Raw genomic sequence first — 19,240 nt, forward strand, 5'->3', positions numbered from 1 at the left:
TAATAACAGAAATATACATATAACATTTGTTACATTTGTGGTTTTGAGAATATTTTAGTTAGTAGAATTGTGTGTTGTTTCCTTCCATATGTGTGTGTGTGTGGTTTGTCACACACACATATGGTTTTCAATGGGATACAGTTATTAAAGCTCTCTCACCACAACATTTAAATTAACTGCTATAAACAGTATTATAGTTATGACTTTCCACACTATAAACTTGTGACTCATCTCATGAGCTCTTTAACCACATGTTCTTTTATTTGAACTATTGGTTATCTCTTAATGTGATTAAGCGGTTATCTCTTTAACCACTCTTTTAATGTAAACTAGTTGTTTTACCACCATCCTAGTGTTATGGGCAGTGCTCTGGCCATTCATTCTGGCCGTGAGCACTCCCTCTCGCCTGATTTTAGCGGTCCCGGCACTCACGGTGCAGGACGCACCCGCACGCGTGTCCTGGGTTTTGCTAAGGGCAACACTCCGGCCTTTTTGTCAGGCCGTGAGCGCACCCTGTCTCGGTCTTGCAGCGGCTCTGGGGCTTGCTATGCGGGACACGCCGGTGTATGAGTCCAGGGCATCTCTTCACCTCTCACTGTCCCCGGCTGTTCCCCTTCTGTGCTTCCCCGGCATGCGCATCCACTTTCCTTAGGGCACGCGTGTGATGGCATTACTAAATTTAAAGGGCCAGTACTTGATAAGGTTAAAAAATAGGTTGAGTCTACCAAAAGATAAAAAAAAAAAACCTTTAGCCCCTTTTACACTACAAAATTTCCTCCCAAAGAAATTACTCTTAGTAACCACCTTACAACTGTAAATGGTGGTCACTTAGGGGCTTTAAGCCAGGCTGCTGTCTTTAAACGGTGCCTTTATCACCTGGAGCAAATAACAGGTGTGGACAATATAAAAATAACACCTGAAAGCACCTGAAAAAGGAAAGACTTAGTCTTAGTCTTTGCATTGTGTGTCTGTGTGTGCCACGCAATGCATGGACAACAAAAAGAGGAGAAGGGAACTGTCTGAGGACTTGAGAACAAAAATTGTGGAAAAATATCAACAATCTCAAGGTTACAAGTCCATCTCCAGAGATCTAGATTTGCCTTTGTCCACAGTGCGTAACATTATCAAGAAGTTTGCAACCCATGACACTGTAGCTAATCTCCCTGGGCATGGACAGAAGAGAAACATTTATGAAATGTTTTAATGCAGGATAGTCCGGATGATGGATAAGCAGCCCCAAACAAGTTCCAAAGATATTCAAGCTGTCCTGCAGGTTCGGGGAGCATCAGTGTCAGCGCAAACTATCCGTCGACATTTAAATGAAATGAAACGCTATGGCAGGAGACCCAGGAGGACCCCACTGCAGACACAGAGACATAAAAAAAAAAGCAAGACTACATTTAGCCAAAATAAACTTGAGTAAGCCAAAATCCTTCTAAGGCTGCTTTCACACTATAAAATTCATCAGACAAAAGATCCGTTATAAACGTCCGTTAGAAAAGCTTTAAAAAAGGATGTTAAATGTCCGTTACAAAATCCCATTAAAGTCTATTGGTTTTTTTGATTAACCGTTATAACCCGTTATAGTCCATCATGACTAACGGACGTTAGTTGTGACGGAAGAATTAACGGAATATGCACAAATTTTTCTTTCGTCACAAGAAACGGATAAATTAACAGCTGTTATTTTTAACATTGAAGTCTATGGCAAACGGATGAGCCTTTATGTCATCCGTTTGCACCTTGATTTATAATATCCGTTATTCAGCAGACTCCTGCAGTGCTGAGAACTACTACTCCCATCATGGAATAGACTTGTTTCCATGATGGGAGTAGTAATTTCCTGGCTGGGGGAGTCTGCAGACAGCTGGGGAGGCTACATTAGTGTTTGTAGTACTACCCCCATCATGGAACAGAGTCTGTTCCATGATAGGGATTGTAGTACAGGGGCTGAGGGATGGATCGCACCAGGTTTCACTTATGAGACCCAATGCTATCAGAAGTTATTAAGCAGGGGTGCGGGCTGCATGCTCCGCAACCCTGCGATGTATGGTGTGTTTTAACTTTCATTTTTGAATCCCCCTCGGGGATACCTGAATTGCTGGTACTGAGGAGCCATTCCGGGCTCTCAGCGGGAGATTTAAAAATGAACATTGTAAGTTGCCGGCGCATTAATAAATATATACCCCCGCCGGTGCATTAATAAATATTACCCCCTGCAGCGCATGTATAATGTACCCCCTGCAACGCATGTATAATGTACCCCTGCAGTGCAGGGCATCTATATACATATGCCCCTGCAGCGCTTTATGTGAAATGCATTCTAGCAGCAGCATTGGCCGGCCTGATGCTGCTGACAGAAATACTTTTCATACATAGTGCTGCAGGGGCATATGTATATAGATGTGCTGGGGGGGGCAGATAACGCTATGTGTCTACCCCCCCAGCGCTTCTATATACATATACCCCTGCAGCACTATGAATGAAAAGTATTTCCATTAGCAGCGCATAGTGCCAGCAGACGTCCTAGAATGCTTTTGACATATAGCACTGTAGTGGCATATGTATATAGATGTGCTGCGCTGCGAGGGTATATTACGCATGCACTGCGGGGGGCACATTATACATGAGCTGCGGGGGGGGGGTATATATTTGTTAATGCGCCGGAGGGGGGTATATATTTATTAATGCGCCGGCAGGGTTATATATTTAAAAATGCGCCGGTGGGGGGTATATCTTTATTAATGCACTGCAGGGGGCATTAAAAATTACAAATGCGCTGTGGGGCTAGATATATGGGCTATATGTCTGCCCCCCTGCAGCACTATATATCTTGAACCCCACAGTGCTTTTAATATAGATATGGCCCCCTTGGTACTCACAATGTTCATTTTTAAATCTCCTGCTGAGAACCCTGAATGGCTCCTCAGTACCGGACATTCAGGTATCTCCGCGGGGGATTCAAAAATGAAAGTTAAAACACACCATACATCGCAGGGTTGCAGAACATGCCGCCCACTCCCCTGCTGAATAACTTCTGATCGCATCGGGTCTCAGAAGCTAAACCCGATGCAATCAATCCCTCAGCCCCTGTAGTACAACCCCCATCATGGAACAGACTCTGTTTCATGATGGGGGTAGCAGTACAAACACTAATGCAGCCTCCCCAGCTGTCTGCAGACTCCCGCAGCCAGGCAATTACTACTCATATCATGGAAAGAAGTCTGTTCCATTATGGGAGTAGTAGTATTCCCGGCTGTGGGAGTCTGTAGGTAGAGGTGTTACGGCCATACATGAGGGATGTTATAACGTGTCTTAACGGATGAATATTTATTCATCCGTTAGCACCCGTTATTTCATTTGTTATTATACATCCGTTTTTACACAGAAAATGGACGTTTACTAACCGATGAATGCTCATAGTGTGAAAGGAGCCTAAGAAAACGTCTTGTGGGCAGGTGAGACCAAGATAGAGCTTTTTTGGTAAAGCACATCATTCTACTGCTTACCAAAAAAGGAATGAGGCCTACAAAGAAAAGAACACAGTACCTACAGTGAAATATGGTTCAATGATGTTTTGGGGTTGTTTTGCTGCCTCTGGCACTGGGTGCCTTGAATGTGTACAAGGCATCAAGAAATCTGAGGTGTTGCACTGTACAGCCCAGTGTCAGAAAGCTGGGTTTGTGTCCGAGATCTTGGGTCTCCCAGCAGGACAATGACCCCACACATATGTCAAAAAGCACCCAGAAATGGATGGCAACAAAGCTCTGGAGAGTTCTGAAGTGTCCAGCAATGAGTCAAGATCTAAATCCCATTGAACACCTATGGAAAGGTCTTAAAACTGCTTTTGGGAAAAGGCGCCCTTCCAATAAGAGAGACCTGGAGCAGTTTGCAAAGGAAGAGTGGTCCAACATTCCTGCTGAGAGGTGTAAGAAGCTTATGAGCAGGGTAACTATACTGCCAACCTAATGTGGGGGAACTACAACCTAATGTGGGGGACTATACTGCCGACCTAATGTGGGGGAACTACAATCTAATATGGGGGACTATACTGCCAACCTAATGGGGGGGAACTGCAACCTAATGTGGGGGAACATACTGCAATTAATGTGGGGAAACTATACTGCCTACCTAAAGTGGGGCAACATACTGCCTACCAAATGGGGGGGGGGGGAACATACTGCCAACCTAATGTGGGGGAACATACTGCCAACCTAATGTGGGGGAACTATACTGCCAACCTAATGTGGGGAAGCTATACTGCCAACCTAATGTGGGGGAACATGTGCTCCTGACCTATAATGCCCCCCTGACATGTGCTCCTGACCTATAATGTCCCTCTGACATGTGCTCCTGACCTATAATGCCCCCCTGACATGTGCTCCTGACCTATAATGCCTATAATATTTTTTTTCTTGTTCTCCTCTAAAACCTAGGTGTGTCTTATGGTCAGGTGCGTCTTATGGAACGAAAAATACGGTAAATAAAACTATGGGAAAATGGCAGTATTTTGCTAATCTGTCTGTCATAAAATGATTAAAAAGGTGATCAAGTCATATGTAACTGTAAGTTTTTCCACAAAAAACAATCCCCCAAACAGCTTTGTCAAAAAAAAATATAGGTTAAAAAGGAATAGATCTGAAAATATGGCAACACATTTTTCTTTTTTTTTTAATAAAAAAGGGTTTTTACTGTGCCAAACTGCTGAAAACTGAAAAAAACAAATTTTAATTTGATATCGCTGTCATTATGCTGACCCACAGTATAAATTCTAATGTTATTTTTACTGCAGGGTGAATGGCACAAATTTCAGCACTCAAAAAAGGAAAGACAAAATCTAATTATTTCTATTATCCTCTTCAAAAATTATTAATTAAATTTAACCAATGAGTAATGTGAACCCCAAAATGGTTCCATTAAAAAGTATAACTTTCCCACAAAAAAAGTGATAGCTATTAGTATGTTACATAGTTACATAGTTAGTACGGTCGAAAGAAGACATATGTCCATCAAGTTCAACCAGGGAATTAAGGGGTAGGGGTGTGGCGCGATATTGGGGAAGGGATGGGATTTTATATTTCTTCATAAGCATTAATGTTATTTTGTTCCAGGAATGTATCTAATCCTGTTTTAAAGCTGTTAATTGTTCCTGCTGTGACCAGTTCCTGAGGTAGACCATTCCATAAATTCACAGTCCTCACGGTAAAGAAGGCGTGTCGCCCCTTGAGACTAAACTTTTTCTTCTCCAGACGGAGGGAGTGCCCCCTCGTCCTTTGGGGGGGTTTAACCTGGAACAGTTTTTCTCCATATTTTTTGTATGGGCCATTAATATACTTATATACGTTTATCATATCCCCCCTTAAACGTCTCTTCTCAAGACTAAACAATTGTAACTCCTTTAATCGCTCCTTATAGCTAAGATGATCCATGCCCCATATTAGTTTAGTCACGCGTCTCTGCACCCTTTCCAACTCCGCAGTGTCCCTTTTATGGACAGGTGCCCAAAACTGAACAGCATATTCCAGGTGAGGCCGTACCAATGCTTTATAAAGGGGGAGTATTATGTCCCTGTCCCTTGAGTCCATGCCTCTTTTGATACATGACAATATCCTGCCGGCTTTGGAAGCAGCAGCCTGACATTGCATGCTATTCTGTAGTCTGTGATCTACAAGTACACCCAGATCCTTCTCTACCAGTGACTCTGCCAGTTTAATCCCCCCTAAGACATACGATGCATGCATGTTATTAGTACCCGGATGCATAACTTTACATTTATCCACATTGAACCTCATTTGCCAAGTGGATGCCCAGACACTTAGTCTATCCAAGTCATCCTGTAACTTATGCACATCCTCTATAGACTGTACCGTGCTACAATGCTTGGTGTCATCTGCAAAGATAGAAATAGAGCTGTTAATACCATCCTCTATATCATTGATAAATAAATTAAACAACAGCGGGACCAGTACTGAACCTTGGGGTACACCACTAATAACCGGGGACCAATCAGAGTACGAATCATTGACCACCACTCTCTGGGTACGATCCATGAGCCAGTGTTCAATCCAGTTACAAACTAAAATTTCCAAACCCAAAGACCTTAACTTACCTGGCAGACGTCTGTGAGGGACAGTATCAAATGCTTTAGCAAAATCCAGAAACACTATATCCACAGCCATTCCTCTGTCAAGGCTTCTACTCACCTCTTCATAAAAGCAAATTAGATTGGTTTGACAACTTCTATCCTTAGTAAACCCATGCTGGCTATCACTTATAATACTATTATCCCCTATGTATTCCTGTATGTAATCCCTTATAAATCCTTCAAACAATTTACCCACAATGCACGTTAAACTTACCGGTCTATAGTTTCCTGGGGAAGACCTAGAGCCCTTTTTGAAGATTGGCACCACATTCGCCTTGCGCCAGTCCCTTGGCACAATACCAGACACCAGAGAATCTCTAAATATCATGAACAGGGGTACAGATATTACTGAACTTACCTCTCTAAGAACTCTTGGGTGCAATCCATCTGGTCCTGGAGATTTGCTTACATTTATATTACTTAACTTACCTTGTACCATCTCTACATTAAGCCAGTTCAGTACATTACATGATGTGTTACCAGCACTGACCTGTCCAATGTCAGCTCCTTTTTCCATAGTGTATACAGAACTAAAGAACCCATTCAGTAGCTCCGCTTTCTCTTGATCGCCGGTGACAACCTCCCCATTATCATTATTAAGGGGTCCTACATGCTCTGTCCTTGTTTTTTTTTTGCATTTATATATCTAAAAAAATATTTAGGATTAGTTTTGCTTTCTTTGGCCACCTGTCTCTCGTTTTGAATTTTTGCTGTTTTTATTACATTTTTACCGATTTTATTAAGCTCTTTGTACTGTTTAAATGTTATCGCTGACCCATCAGATTTGTATTTTTTGAAGGCTATTTTTTTGTTGTTTATTGCTCTTTTAACATCATTTGTCAGCCATGTAGGATTTAGTTTTAATCGTTTATATTTGTTCCCCTTTGGTATATATTTAGCTGTATAGTTATTTAGAGTTGATTTATAGATGTCCCATTTACCTTCTGTATCAGTATTTGACAACACCTCCCCCCCAGTCTATGTCCTGTAGTGCAGCTCTCAGCCCAGGGAAGTTTGCCTTTTTAAAGTTATATGTTTTTGCCTTCCCCGCCTGTCTTTGTTTTCTACATTTTAAGTCAAAAGTAACTATATTGTGGTCGCTATTAGCAAGGTTTTCCCGCACAGCTACATTACCAACCAGCTCTGCGTTGTTGGAAATGATCAGATCCAACAAGGCATCACTTCTTGTTGGGTCCTCCACAAACTGGCCCATAAAATTATCCTGCAATAAATTTAGGAATTGACGCCCCTTTGTAGTTTTAGCCAGCCCCCGACCTCAATCTATATCTGGATAGTTAAAATCTCCCATTATTACCACTGTACCTGCCCGGGCGGCCCTCTCTATTTGTTTATGAAGCCGAACTTCTATCTCTTCAGTGATATTAGGGGGTCTGTAGATTACCCCAAATATTATTTTTTCAGTATTTCCCTCCTTTTGTAATTCTACCCACAGTGATTCCACCTCCTCAGAATCATCACACACTATGGCATCGTTCACACTGACTTTCATACCACTTCTTACATACAGACAGACTCCACCACCTTTTCTGTTCATTCTATCCTTGTGAAACAATGTAAATCCCTGCAGATTAACGCCCCAGTCATGCGAGGAGTCCAGCCATGTCTCAGTGACCCCAACTATGTCAATATGTTCCTCCAGTTTCAAGGCCTCAAGCTCCCCCATTTTATTTGCTAGGCTTCTGGCATTTGTGAACATACACTTTACATTTCCATCCTTTATGTTATTGGGGTTAATGGGATTCAAGGGTGTAAGTTTTATTTTCCTATGAAGCCTATTCCTATTAACTATTCTAACCCCTCCCTCCGCTCCACCCCCAGGTACATTTATAATTCCCACCTCTCTATCTACACTATGTGACAATGAAAACATGAAAAAAAAATGGTTTAAGCAGTAAGGCCCAAATTGGCTGGGTCACTAAGGGGTTAATGAATTAAGCATCCATCGTTACATTGATACATACAAAAGTTTCATTCGATTCCAACAACTCCTTTTTGCTGCTTTTATTTACTCACTTATTTATTTGTTTATTTATTTATTATTGTATTCATTTGTTTATTTATTTATTTTGTTCTCTGGTCAGTAAGCCAAGATACATTGTTAATATAACGTTGTGCCTAACGTTTTTATATCTGGGAGCCTGATTGCTGTGAAGCATTTCTTTAAAGCAAAATGGCACCTATAAAATTAATATGTCAGGGGGTCTACATGTATGTATGTATATACTAACATCTGTTTCTTTGCTATATGTTGTATACTGGAAGAACATGATAATACTGATGTAGTATGTGCAAACTTGTCAGGTGACGCTTTCAAACTGTGCAATATCAGGTGGTGCTATAGAACACTGTGTTAACATAGCGCCACCTGCTGTCTAGCAATTATAAAGGAATAGCTTTAGAAACATAGAAACATAAGATGAGGCAAAAAAATCTGTATCACCTAAATCTTTGTTTCCCAACTAGGGTGCCTCCAGCTGTGGCAAAACTACAACTCCTAGCATGCCCGGACAGCCAAAGGCTACCCAGGCATGCTGCGAGTTGTAGTTTTGAAACAGCTGGAGGCTCCCTGGTTTGGAAACACTGGTCTAAATGATTAAATGATAAGTGTGGTCTAATATATATATATATATATATATATATATATATATATAGAAATTCTGATTTCTTTATAGCAAAACATAAGCTACTTTATTAATTCAACTATTCTTTATTAGTGTTTGTCGCTTCGCCTTCCAATTTGTATGCAAACTAAGCTTGGTGGAAAAGAAGCTTTGCGGAAAATCAAGAATTAGGAATTTGTAAAGAATTTGAGTTATTAGGCATTCATTTGACTGTAATTTTCACTATTTATAGCAAACATTTATATTTTACTAATTACCTTCAGTAATTAAGTAGTTAAATAATAAGAATCTTCTGCAGTGTCGTAAACCTATTTTACTCTTTTCTTTTGCTCATTTTTTTTATAGATTATTGAGAGTAATTAGGGATACAAAAGGAAAAACAACCATAAGTAAGTGGTGGCACTGGGTCAGAAACAGAGCGCCCATTCCAGTAAAATAGCAGTGAGCAAAATAAGAGACTCCTGTTAGATTTTGACAGGTGTCCCTGCACTCAAACTGTAAGCAATGATGATGTCATGATCAGGGAGGAAAATGAAGGCTTATAGGTGTGATCTGGAGAAGTTAAGAAAAATAACAATGCCCCAAAGCCACCACAATACCTGTTCTTTGTTCCATGTAGTTATCCATGTGATTTTGTGATCCTGTGGCCCCTGTTGTCTCCTTAATATTCTTTTTCCTTCCATACAGCCCAGACTTAAACTCCCAGAAGTCAGTGCGGCTCTTTGTAATGGCTGCCAGCTGATTGCTTTTACTATCTGTGTGCATGCTGTGTAAACAGTCAGCAGCACACACTGTACAGGTCTTTTCTTTCAAACTATCCCTCCCCCCAGCAATAAATCATGCTATGCTCTGAATGACAGCAGTCAGTGATTAGATCTATCGCAGGAAAAGAGCAGCGTTATGTGCTGAGGAGACTGGGATGTTTATCTGCCGGCAAAATCCTCACACAGGAAGAGGAGGGGGAGTGGAGGTGTGGCTGTGAAGCAAGAGAAGACAGAAATCACGTGGTGTTTGTCTTCCAGGAGTGTGGTGGCTAGTCTCAGTGAGTGCTTTGCACAGAGACAAGCAAGATCTGATAATGAAAAATTTTCTCTCACTCTCTGCATGTAAGTGACAGCTGAAAGAGGGAAACTGCTCTACATAGTTAATGAATGATATTTAGGCAAAAAAAAATGCTTAGTGAGAGGGAAAGGAAGGGCTATGGGTTTAGTTCCCCAGAATACCCTTTTAATCTGTCCCTGTACCATGTCCCTGCCTACTTGGAACACTCGCCCTGATAAAGGCGACCCTTACAATGGAGATTGGTCTCTCCCAAAGGGCCCATTCACACTATGAATTTTCTGCTCCCATTGATCTTAATAGGATTCTTTTGCACCAGTTACACTATGGAATTTCAGCAGCGAACATTTCAATGTGGAAATTCTGGACCCCAGAACAAGAAACAAGTTCATTCTTTTTGCAGAATTCGCTTGGAGATGCCTTGGTGTCTATTGAGATGCATTTCTGAGCAGTCCTAGCATTAGCTTGCTTTGCCAACACACGCTTAAGATGTAGTCTCCACCCAGAATATCTCAGGGCAGAGGTTGCATAGTGTGAATGAGCCCTTAAAGTGTAAGGGGTCACTGAACTTGGAAGGAAGTAAAGTCTAACTAGCCGGGTCAGTACCTGCTTACATGTATATCACATTAGTAGACAATCAGTTGTCGGGAAACAGGCAAAGGATGCTTGATGGTCACATATCGGCAGAAGTTGGTATCCATGGCACAGTTACAGGGGCCAATAGGGTAAATGTCATAGTCTGAATTAAAAGGCAAATCAAGAAATTACAATAAGGAATGGAATATTAGTGATGGTATTTACCAAACTGATTGATAAGTTTCCCAGCAGACATAGAACAAAAGAAAGTACAAGGGAGGAGCCTGAAACATAACTTAAAACTAAAAGCTAAAATATTCAGTAGTGTATGTAAAGGTAGCACATGGAGGCCGTACCTGGACACCGATAACAGATCCACAGCAGATATGGATACTACTGTGGATGTTGAGATGATAGACCCTTTTGCTGAGCTATTAATCCACATAGAGTAACCAGGCTAGCACCTGGGCAGTAGCAAGGTTTTCACCAGCACCCATTTTTGTGGGAAATATGTGCAGGATAAAGCTATGTGTCTATCCTAAGCCCCTACCTCTCTTTATATACTGTATTCGTATTGCACACTAACCTGTTCCCCTTAATGACATCACAAAAATATCAACATAAATATCAATATCTATATTGTCTTTGATCTTGTGTAAGATCACTACTGTGACCCTAGGCTAACTGTTCAAAACGTCATTTAAAAAAAAAAGAAAAAAAGAAAAAATCTGCTTATATATGTTACGCTCTAGATCATGCAAAATGTTGACATGTGTTTTTTTATGTTTCTAGCTTTTGTATTTGGCTCACAAATCCCTCTGTTCTGCTGCTTACTCATTCTGACATCTGCTGCTCAGGAAAGGGCGTGTCCAAGGTAAGCATTGAGCCAGCCCTCACCCACCACACATTCATTTTCTGTCTGAGTCTGCTGTGCTGGGTCTCTTCATCCAATCACTGCAGGCTGCTCTGTAACCCCTCCTCTCTGTTTTGAATGCTGCAGTCTGATAGGACAGGAGTGAGCACAGAGGAGTGCACGTCCTGCCCTCACTTACTGGATTTTTTATACCTGGCCTTTTTTTAACTTCTTCCAACAAATAAGCTTGAATAACTGACTGTTTATTTGCTGCCTAATATTTCCTACCCATTAACTTTGACATTATAGCAAGATAGTCAATGTTACTATACTTCACATATACTGCAATTGTGTTAAAGGGAAACTGTCAAGTAAAAAATGCAGTCTATTCCAAAGCATGTTACAGAGAAGAAGGAGCTGAGTAGATAGATAATTATATAGTTTTATAGAGGAAGTGCCAGACCCCCTCCATTCATGTCTATGGGAGGGGACATGATGGCCCTCACACCCCCTCCCATTGACATGACTGGAGGGGGACTGGACTGGCGTGACGTCACAAGGTTGCATTGCGTGACGTGATGTCTCCTCTCTGGCCCTGGAAACCCAGTGTTCTAAACATATTGTTTAGAATGGCTTTTGCGGCACAGGACCTGCACGGAGATCGCGGGGGTCCCAGCGGCCGGACCCCCGTTATCTGGCATCTTCTCCTCTATCCTTTGAATAGGGGATAAGGTGTCTCTGGGCGGGGTACCCCTTTAAAACTGTGCACAATTGTTTGTATAGAGAGGTCTCACAGTAGCAGGACATCCTACTTGACAAGTTATAATGAATCTTTTGCAATAAAACTATATATTAATATGTCCTGTAACATGCTGCCTGCAGATTGCACTGAATGTTCAATATGACAGATTCTATTTAATATATATAAAGCTGATCAGTTTGATCAGTACATATATATATATATATATATATATATATATATATATATATATTATTTGTGAATAATATATATATATATATATATATATATATATATATATATATATATATATATAGTCTTATCTATCATATTGTGAGGAATCCCCCTCATCTGCTTTTGCTTACACTCATGCAGTAACAAAGAGGCCAGAAAAAAACATGATAGAAATAAATAGGAGAAAATAATGTGAACATTTCATGCATAATCTACTATATGAAATATATATTAATAGGGAAATTGTGATGCATTCAACTATTCTAAAATACCTTCCAGAGATGTTTTGATATGGCTGTTTCTGATAGCATTGGCACAGCAGGGAGCTTCTCAAGTGATGAATAACCTAATCTCCTAATCTTAAAATGGGTATTATTCACAGTCTACGACAGCCTGGTGGAAGAAACCACCATTTACATGTTTACTAACAAATGCAAATATGTATAATGGATAGATCCATGATCTTTTTCTTAACTGTTCTATTCACGTAAATGTAACAGAACAAAATATCTACTCTACTGTATGTTCTGTCATTTGATAAAACAGTCCAAATAAGATTTTACTCATTTATTAAGACATAGTAAGACCCCTTTGAATTGTTTAAATATTTTTTTTTTTTTCATGCCCTGTTACAGTATGTCTCACCTTGTGTTTCTTGACAGGCTTGAGATGATCTTCCCTGTGACCTTCTAGCCACCTATTGTCTTAGGCTATGTTCACATGATGGAATTTCCGTCCGCAATTCTGCGTTGGAATTCTGCACAGAGATTTTGCAGCAGCAGTGTCCCATTGATTTTAATGGGATTCTGCTACACTGTTCACATAGTAGAATTATCTTGTTGGAAACATCTGGTGCGAAAACTGAAATTCCGGTGTCCACAGAAAGAATAGGCATGTCTATTTTTTCAACGGACTCTGCAAAGAAATGCATTGCTATCTATGACACGTCACATTTCATAGCGGTCCTACCATTTTATCAATCTGTTCGAGACAAAAACTGCAACAATTGCAACCAATCACAGCTCAGCTACCACATTATCAGAACTCCTTAAAGGGGTAAAAAAAAAAAAGGGTTTTCAAATCAACTGGTGCCAGAAAGTTAAACATATTTCTAAATTACTTCTATTAAAAAATCTTAATCCTTCCAGTAATTATTAGCTGTTGTATACTACAGAGGAAATTCTTTTCTTTTTTAATTTCTTTTCTGTCTGACCACAGTGCTCTCTGTTGACACCTCTGTCGATGTCAGGAACTGTCCAGAGCAGAAGAAAATTCCTATAACAAACATATCCTGCTCTGGACAGTTCCTGACATGGACAGAGGTGTCAGCAGAGAGCACTGTGGACAGTCAGAAAATAAATTTAAAAAGAAAAGAATTTAAGATTTTTTAATAGAAGTAATTTACAAATCTGTTTAACTTTTTGTCACCAGTTGATTTAAAAAAAATGTTTTTCACTGGAGTATCCCTTTAACTCCTTAAAGGGGTTGTGCGCTGCCCTGCAGTTCGGAGCTCCGCGCACAGCATCCGGAAGTTCATGTGCGGGCTTCCGTGTTCGCGGCCCCTTCGTGATGTCTCGCCCGCCCCCTTGTGATGTCATGCCCGCCCCCTCAACGAAAGTCTATGGGAAGGGGGCCTGACAGCGGTCGCGCCCCCTTCCCATAGACTTTGGTAGAGGGGCGGGCGTCACATAACGAGGGGGCGGGCGAGACGCCACAAAGGGGCCGGGCATGACGTCACGCCCAGCGGCCGCGAACACGGAAGCCCGCACACAGTGTTCGGAGTAATGAACTTCCGGACACTGTGCGTGGAGCTCCAAACTGCAGGGCAGCGCACAACCCCTTTAAGGACTCATGGCGTACCTGTACATCCTGAGTCCGCTCCCGTTCTATAACACGGGGCCACAATGGCCTCTAACAACGGCCGGGACCCATGGCTAATCGCGGTGCCGCACGCTATTAACCCTTTAGATGCGGCGTTCAAAGTTGAACGCCGCATCTAAAGTGAAAGTAAAACATTGCCGGTTAGCTCAGGGGGCTGTCCGGGATCACTGCGGCAAAATTGCGGCATCCCAAACAGCTCTAGAACAGCAGGAGGGTCCCCTTACCTTGCCTCCTGTTGTCCGATCTTCGAATGACTGCTCAGTGCCTGAGATCCAGGCATGAGCAGTCAAGCGGCAGAATCATTGATCAATGGTTTCCTATGAGAAACTATTGATCAATGTAAAATATCAGTGTGTGCAGTGTTATAGCCCCCTATGGGAGCTATAAAATTGCAAAAAATAAGTGAAAAAAAAAGTTAATGAAGATCATTTAACCCCTTCCCTAATAAAAGTTTGAATCACTCCCTTTTCCCATTTAAAAAAAAAAAACCTGTGTAAATAATAATAAAAATAAACATATGTGGTATTGCCGGGTGCGGATATGTCCGAATTATAAAAATGTATAATTAATTAAACCATACGGTCAATGGCGTACGTGCAAAATAGCGTATTTTTGGTCACTTTTTATATCATGAAAAAATTATAAAAAGCTATCAATAAGTTTGACCAATACAAAAATGGTACCGCTAAAAACTTCAGATCATGGTGCAAAAAATGAGCCCTCATACCACCCCATACACGGAAAAATAGAAAAGTTATAGGGGTCAAAAGATGACAAATTTAAACGTATAAATTTTCCTGCATGTAGTTATGATTTTTTTTAGAAGTACGACAAAATCAAACCTACATAAATAGGGTATCATTTTAATCGTATGGACCTACAGAATAAAGGGAAGTAAAAATGTACTGTGCAGAAACGGAAGCCCCCAAAAATTACAAAATGGAGTTTTTTCTACAATTTTGTTGCACAATGATTATTTTTTCCGTTTCGCCGTAGATTTTTGGGAAAAATGACTAACATCATTACAAAGTAGAATTGGTAACACAGTCCAAGATTATATCCAGCTCACCCCTAGTGAGTTGCCACTCACGCGCTACGGACCCAGCCCGGTCAGATTCCTAACCTCAGAAACTCGTATATGGTGGGACGTAACCACGTTAAAGAAATACGTAGAAAATCAGATGATCCCGAGAGGTCTCCGCATTAAGAAGTTCCCAACCACTATCTTCTCTGAAGAATTCAAACAGGAATGGGAACTTCTATTAGCTGATTCCTCCACACGCTTCATGTCACTCATTATTAAACATGAGGAGAAAGCTCTTAAAGAAATTGGCGACAAAATTGCCTCTCTACAACAGTCCACAGAAAAATTCAAAGAGCATGTGTCCTTCATGGAACTTGAAATAAAGATAAAAGAAAATCTGACCAAACTCGAAAATGCCATAACTGAAATCAAACAAAATAAATTTGTCAGACATTTACAGGATTACCGGAGTAATTCAGTGTTTCAATGGCCACAGACGGGTCCGAGGGCTTCCACTCCAAGATCCATCTTAAAGAATAAAGGGTGGAGACGATATAAGTCCAAGGATACAAGAGTGGGCTTTAATGCTACGGACTTTCTGAACTGACTCCGGTTCCAGCTGATCGATCCCCGTCTGCGCAAGTGCCAACTCCTGCGGCTGCAATGTCACCAGTGTCTACGTCATCCAAACCGACGCGCACAAAGTCATCATCATCAAAAAACGCAGAGCCGGGCGAAAGCATCGCCCAACCATGCCACAACATGAGACACAGCCGCAGGAGGTAAGATCAATTACAATATTTAACTTATCAGCCAAAATCTTACCTGTAACATTGATGACTACATTATCAAAAGGACTTTCTTTTTCCCCTACGTGTCGCTTTGATTTCTTTCGTACCATTTTGGATGTAAATAAATTCATACGCAACATTACTGTTCGCAAACATTTTGTTAATGCTAATCTTGTATTTGAGTCTGATGATGTTGTCGAGCAAAATCCGTATGATGATGACACTACGGGCATTGCTCGAGAAAGATATGGGGTTACTGGCTCGTCTATGTTTCATGATCTCATTACGTTGTCTGATCTACAGCATTTAGCAACAGATAATTTTACTGAGTGTTGTCCTCCCCCATTCAGCACTAGCAATCCTGAGTTTTACCCAATTAACTCAAGAACACCAGTTCTGGATCAATTCCAGGAGCTAGTGGAGTATGAGCTCCTTGAGTTATCCAGAACTAGGGCTTGTCAGACTAACACACGCAACAACTTATCAAGACTTGAACGCATTTCCCTACGTGATCTTAGCAAATCGGATGACTTAGTCATCCGACAGGCTGACAAGGGAGGAGCTATAATTGTCCTGGACAAGGGGCTATATCGCAAACTCAATTTAGACATAGTTTTATGTCGGGTGATCCCACCCCCTTGCTCAAAAAACATCTCAAGGCACTCGTGGACTTGGGAGTTGAGGGTGGCTTTCTTTTCTATGAAGGAGGCTGAATTTATTTTTGTTCAACACCCGGTGACACCTATATTTCACTCACTCCCAAAAGTCCACAAGAATATCTTTCCTCCACCTATGCGTCAGATTGTCGCCGGCATCTCCTCTCTTAATGAACATCTTTGTGTGTGGGTTGATGCCATGCTTCAACCATTGATAGCGGAGATGCCAGGCCATATTAAGGACACCGGTCACCTTCTTTCTATCTTCGACCAGATGAACTGGCAACAGGGGTGGACGTGGGTCACCGCCGATGTTACATCCCTTTATTTGGTGATACCCCACGATCAGGCCTTGGTCGCATTGTCTTGGTTTTTAGAGACATATTCGGGGTACTCTGGTGGTCTGCGCAAATTTATCACTGAGGTGGTGGATTTTTTGCTCACTCATAATTTTTTTATGTTTGATGATGATTTCTTCTTGCAGACCACCGGAGCATTGATCGGGGCTAAGTTCTCCCCCTCTCTCGCCAACATTTATATGTGTTGGTGGGAGAGGGGACACTCTTTTCTCCCCACAACCCCTTTGCATCCCAAATCCAATGGTATGCCCGCTACATTGATGACCTTATTTGGGGGTCCGATTTAACAACTGTAAACACGTTCTCCCCGTATTTGAATTACAATGCGGCCAATCTCAATTTTACTGTAACCTTGGCTGCGGATGAGGTTACATTTTTGGACTTAACCCTTTGTGGGTGTCCGGTCACGAACAAAATCATTACACGCTCTTTCCGCAAGTTCAGCTAATACCATCTTCAACGCTGCTTCCTGCCACCCCCCCCCCCCCATGTTGCAAAAAATGTGCCTGTGGGGGAGATGATACGCGCACGTTGCAACTGTTCGCAGGATAGTGATTTTGAAGAGGAGGTGACAAAAATTAGGGAGCGTCTATCAAATAGAGGATACCAAAAATGGTTAATAAATCAAGCGGCCAACATAGCAAGAACCAAAAACAGGTCAGACTTAATATTTGGAAAAAAAACTACAACAGAAAAAACAAGATGCCATCCAACAACGGTCACATTTGTTACCCAATATAGTGCGGACTATGGGTCTATAGAAAAAACCATAAATAAACATATGCCAATTATTATGGGTGATCCGACCTATAGGTCCGCACTGCAAATGGGATACAGATGTGTACCGAGGAGAGCACCAACGATAGGACAATTGGTCTCCCCTAGTCTCTTTAAAACTGAAACCACGAGACCACCTACATGGTTAACTAATGTTTGCTCCTACAAATGTGGTCATGAGAGGTGCTTGTGCTGCAATATTATGTGTCCATCAAAAGAATTTCGTTCTACCAGTAGGAATGAGGTCCATACCATCAGACAGTACACAAATTGCAACACGAGCTATGTTGTCTATCTGGTCACATGTCGGGAGTGCAGTGTACAGTATGTGGGGTGCACTACCTGCCCCCTTAAGACAAGGATTAGGAAACATCTTTCTGATATCAAGCACTTTAACTCCCAGCATGTGTCCATGATAAGCCAACATTGCGCTGAAAAACATAATGGTAATTTTAATACACTTATTCTTCAAGGCATAGAGAGAGTGGCCACACCTACGAGAGGTGGGAACCATAGGCAAAAGCTTCTAGACAGAGAAGTCTATTGGATCATGTGCTTGGATAGTAGGGGTTAAATAAAAGACAAGACGCGATACTGCACTATTGAATACATGCAGAATGGACCAATAATTTGTAATACTCCTGTTTCCCCCATAGTGAATTAATGTTTTTTCTTTCATACTTGTTATTATTGCTTGCCCTCATAAGAGTTATGATTGTGGCTGGGTGCCTTTCGCACTCTGCAACTGTGCAAGATATATAGTATCAGGATATAGATGGATATGATACTGTGATGTAATTGATCATCAAAAATTAACCTATACAGTAGTTGCACAGTGCGTCAGGCTAATCCTTCCCTGTTTTTTCCTTTTTCCTATACTACAAGTTTTTATGTAGTTCACATAGGGTGTATGTATTCTGTGTCTCTCTTTTTTTATGTCTAATTAGATATTTGTAAATGGAATATTTTTACTCTGATGTTTTACTTGTAGTTGTAACGGAATTTCCTGTGCAGAGGGAGGTGCTCTCTATCAGGATGAGATGATTAACACCTGTGGTCTTGAGCACCTCCCCTATATAGGATATCCAACAATATGAATCCTGTGCCAGTATGACTAAGATCGCCTAGGCGGTCGAAACGCGTCACTGCTGTTCATTTTACCTGTGCTGCCGTGTCAGAATAAAGAAAATTTGCATTCGAGCTTTCACTGCGCTGGACAATCCTTTCTTAGCTACTCAAAGTAGAATTGGTGGCGCAAAAAATAAGCCATCCAATGGATTTTTAGGTGCAAAATTTAAAGGGTTATGATTAGGTAAGGAGGAAAAAACGAAAGTGCAAAAATGGGAAAACCCTGAGTCCTTAAGATATGAAATCTGAGTTGTGACTGGTTGCTATTGGAAAATCACATGAGTTTTTGTCTCTAAGAGATTGATATATCTGGGCCTATGAATGGAATGACATGCACGACTCACTGCTCCATTGTACTGACATGTTGGCCATTAGT

This window comes from Hyla sarda, chromosome 3, assembly GCF_029499605.1.
Source record: "Hyla sarda isolate aHylSar1 chromosome 3, aHylSar1.hap1, whole genome shotgun sequence".
In the NCBI taxonomy this organism is placed as follows: Eukaryota; Metazoa; Chordata; class Amphibia; order Anura; family Hylidae; genus Hyla; species Hyla sarda.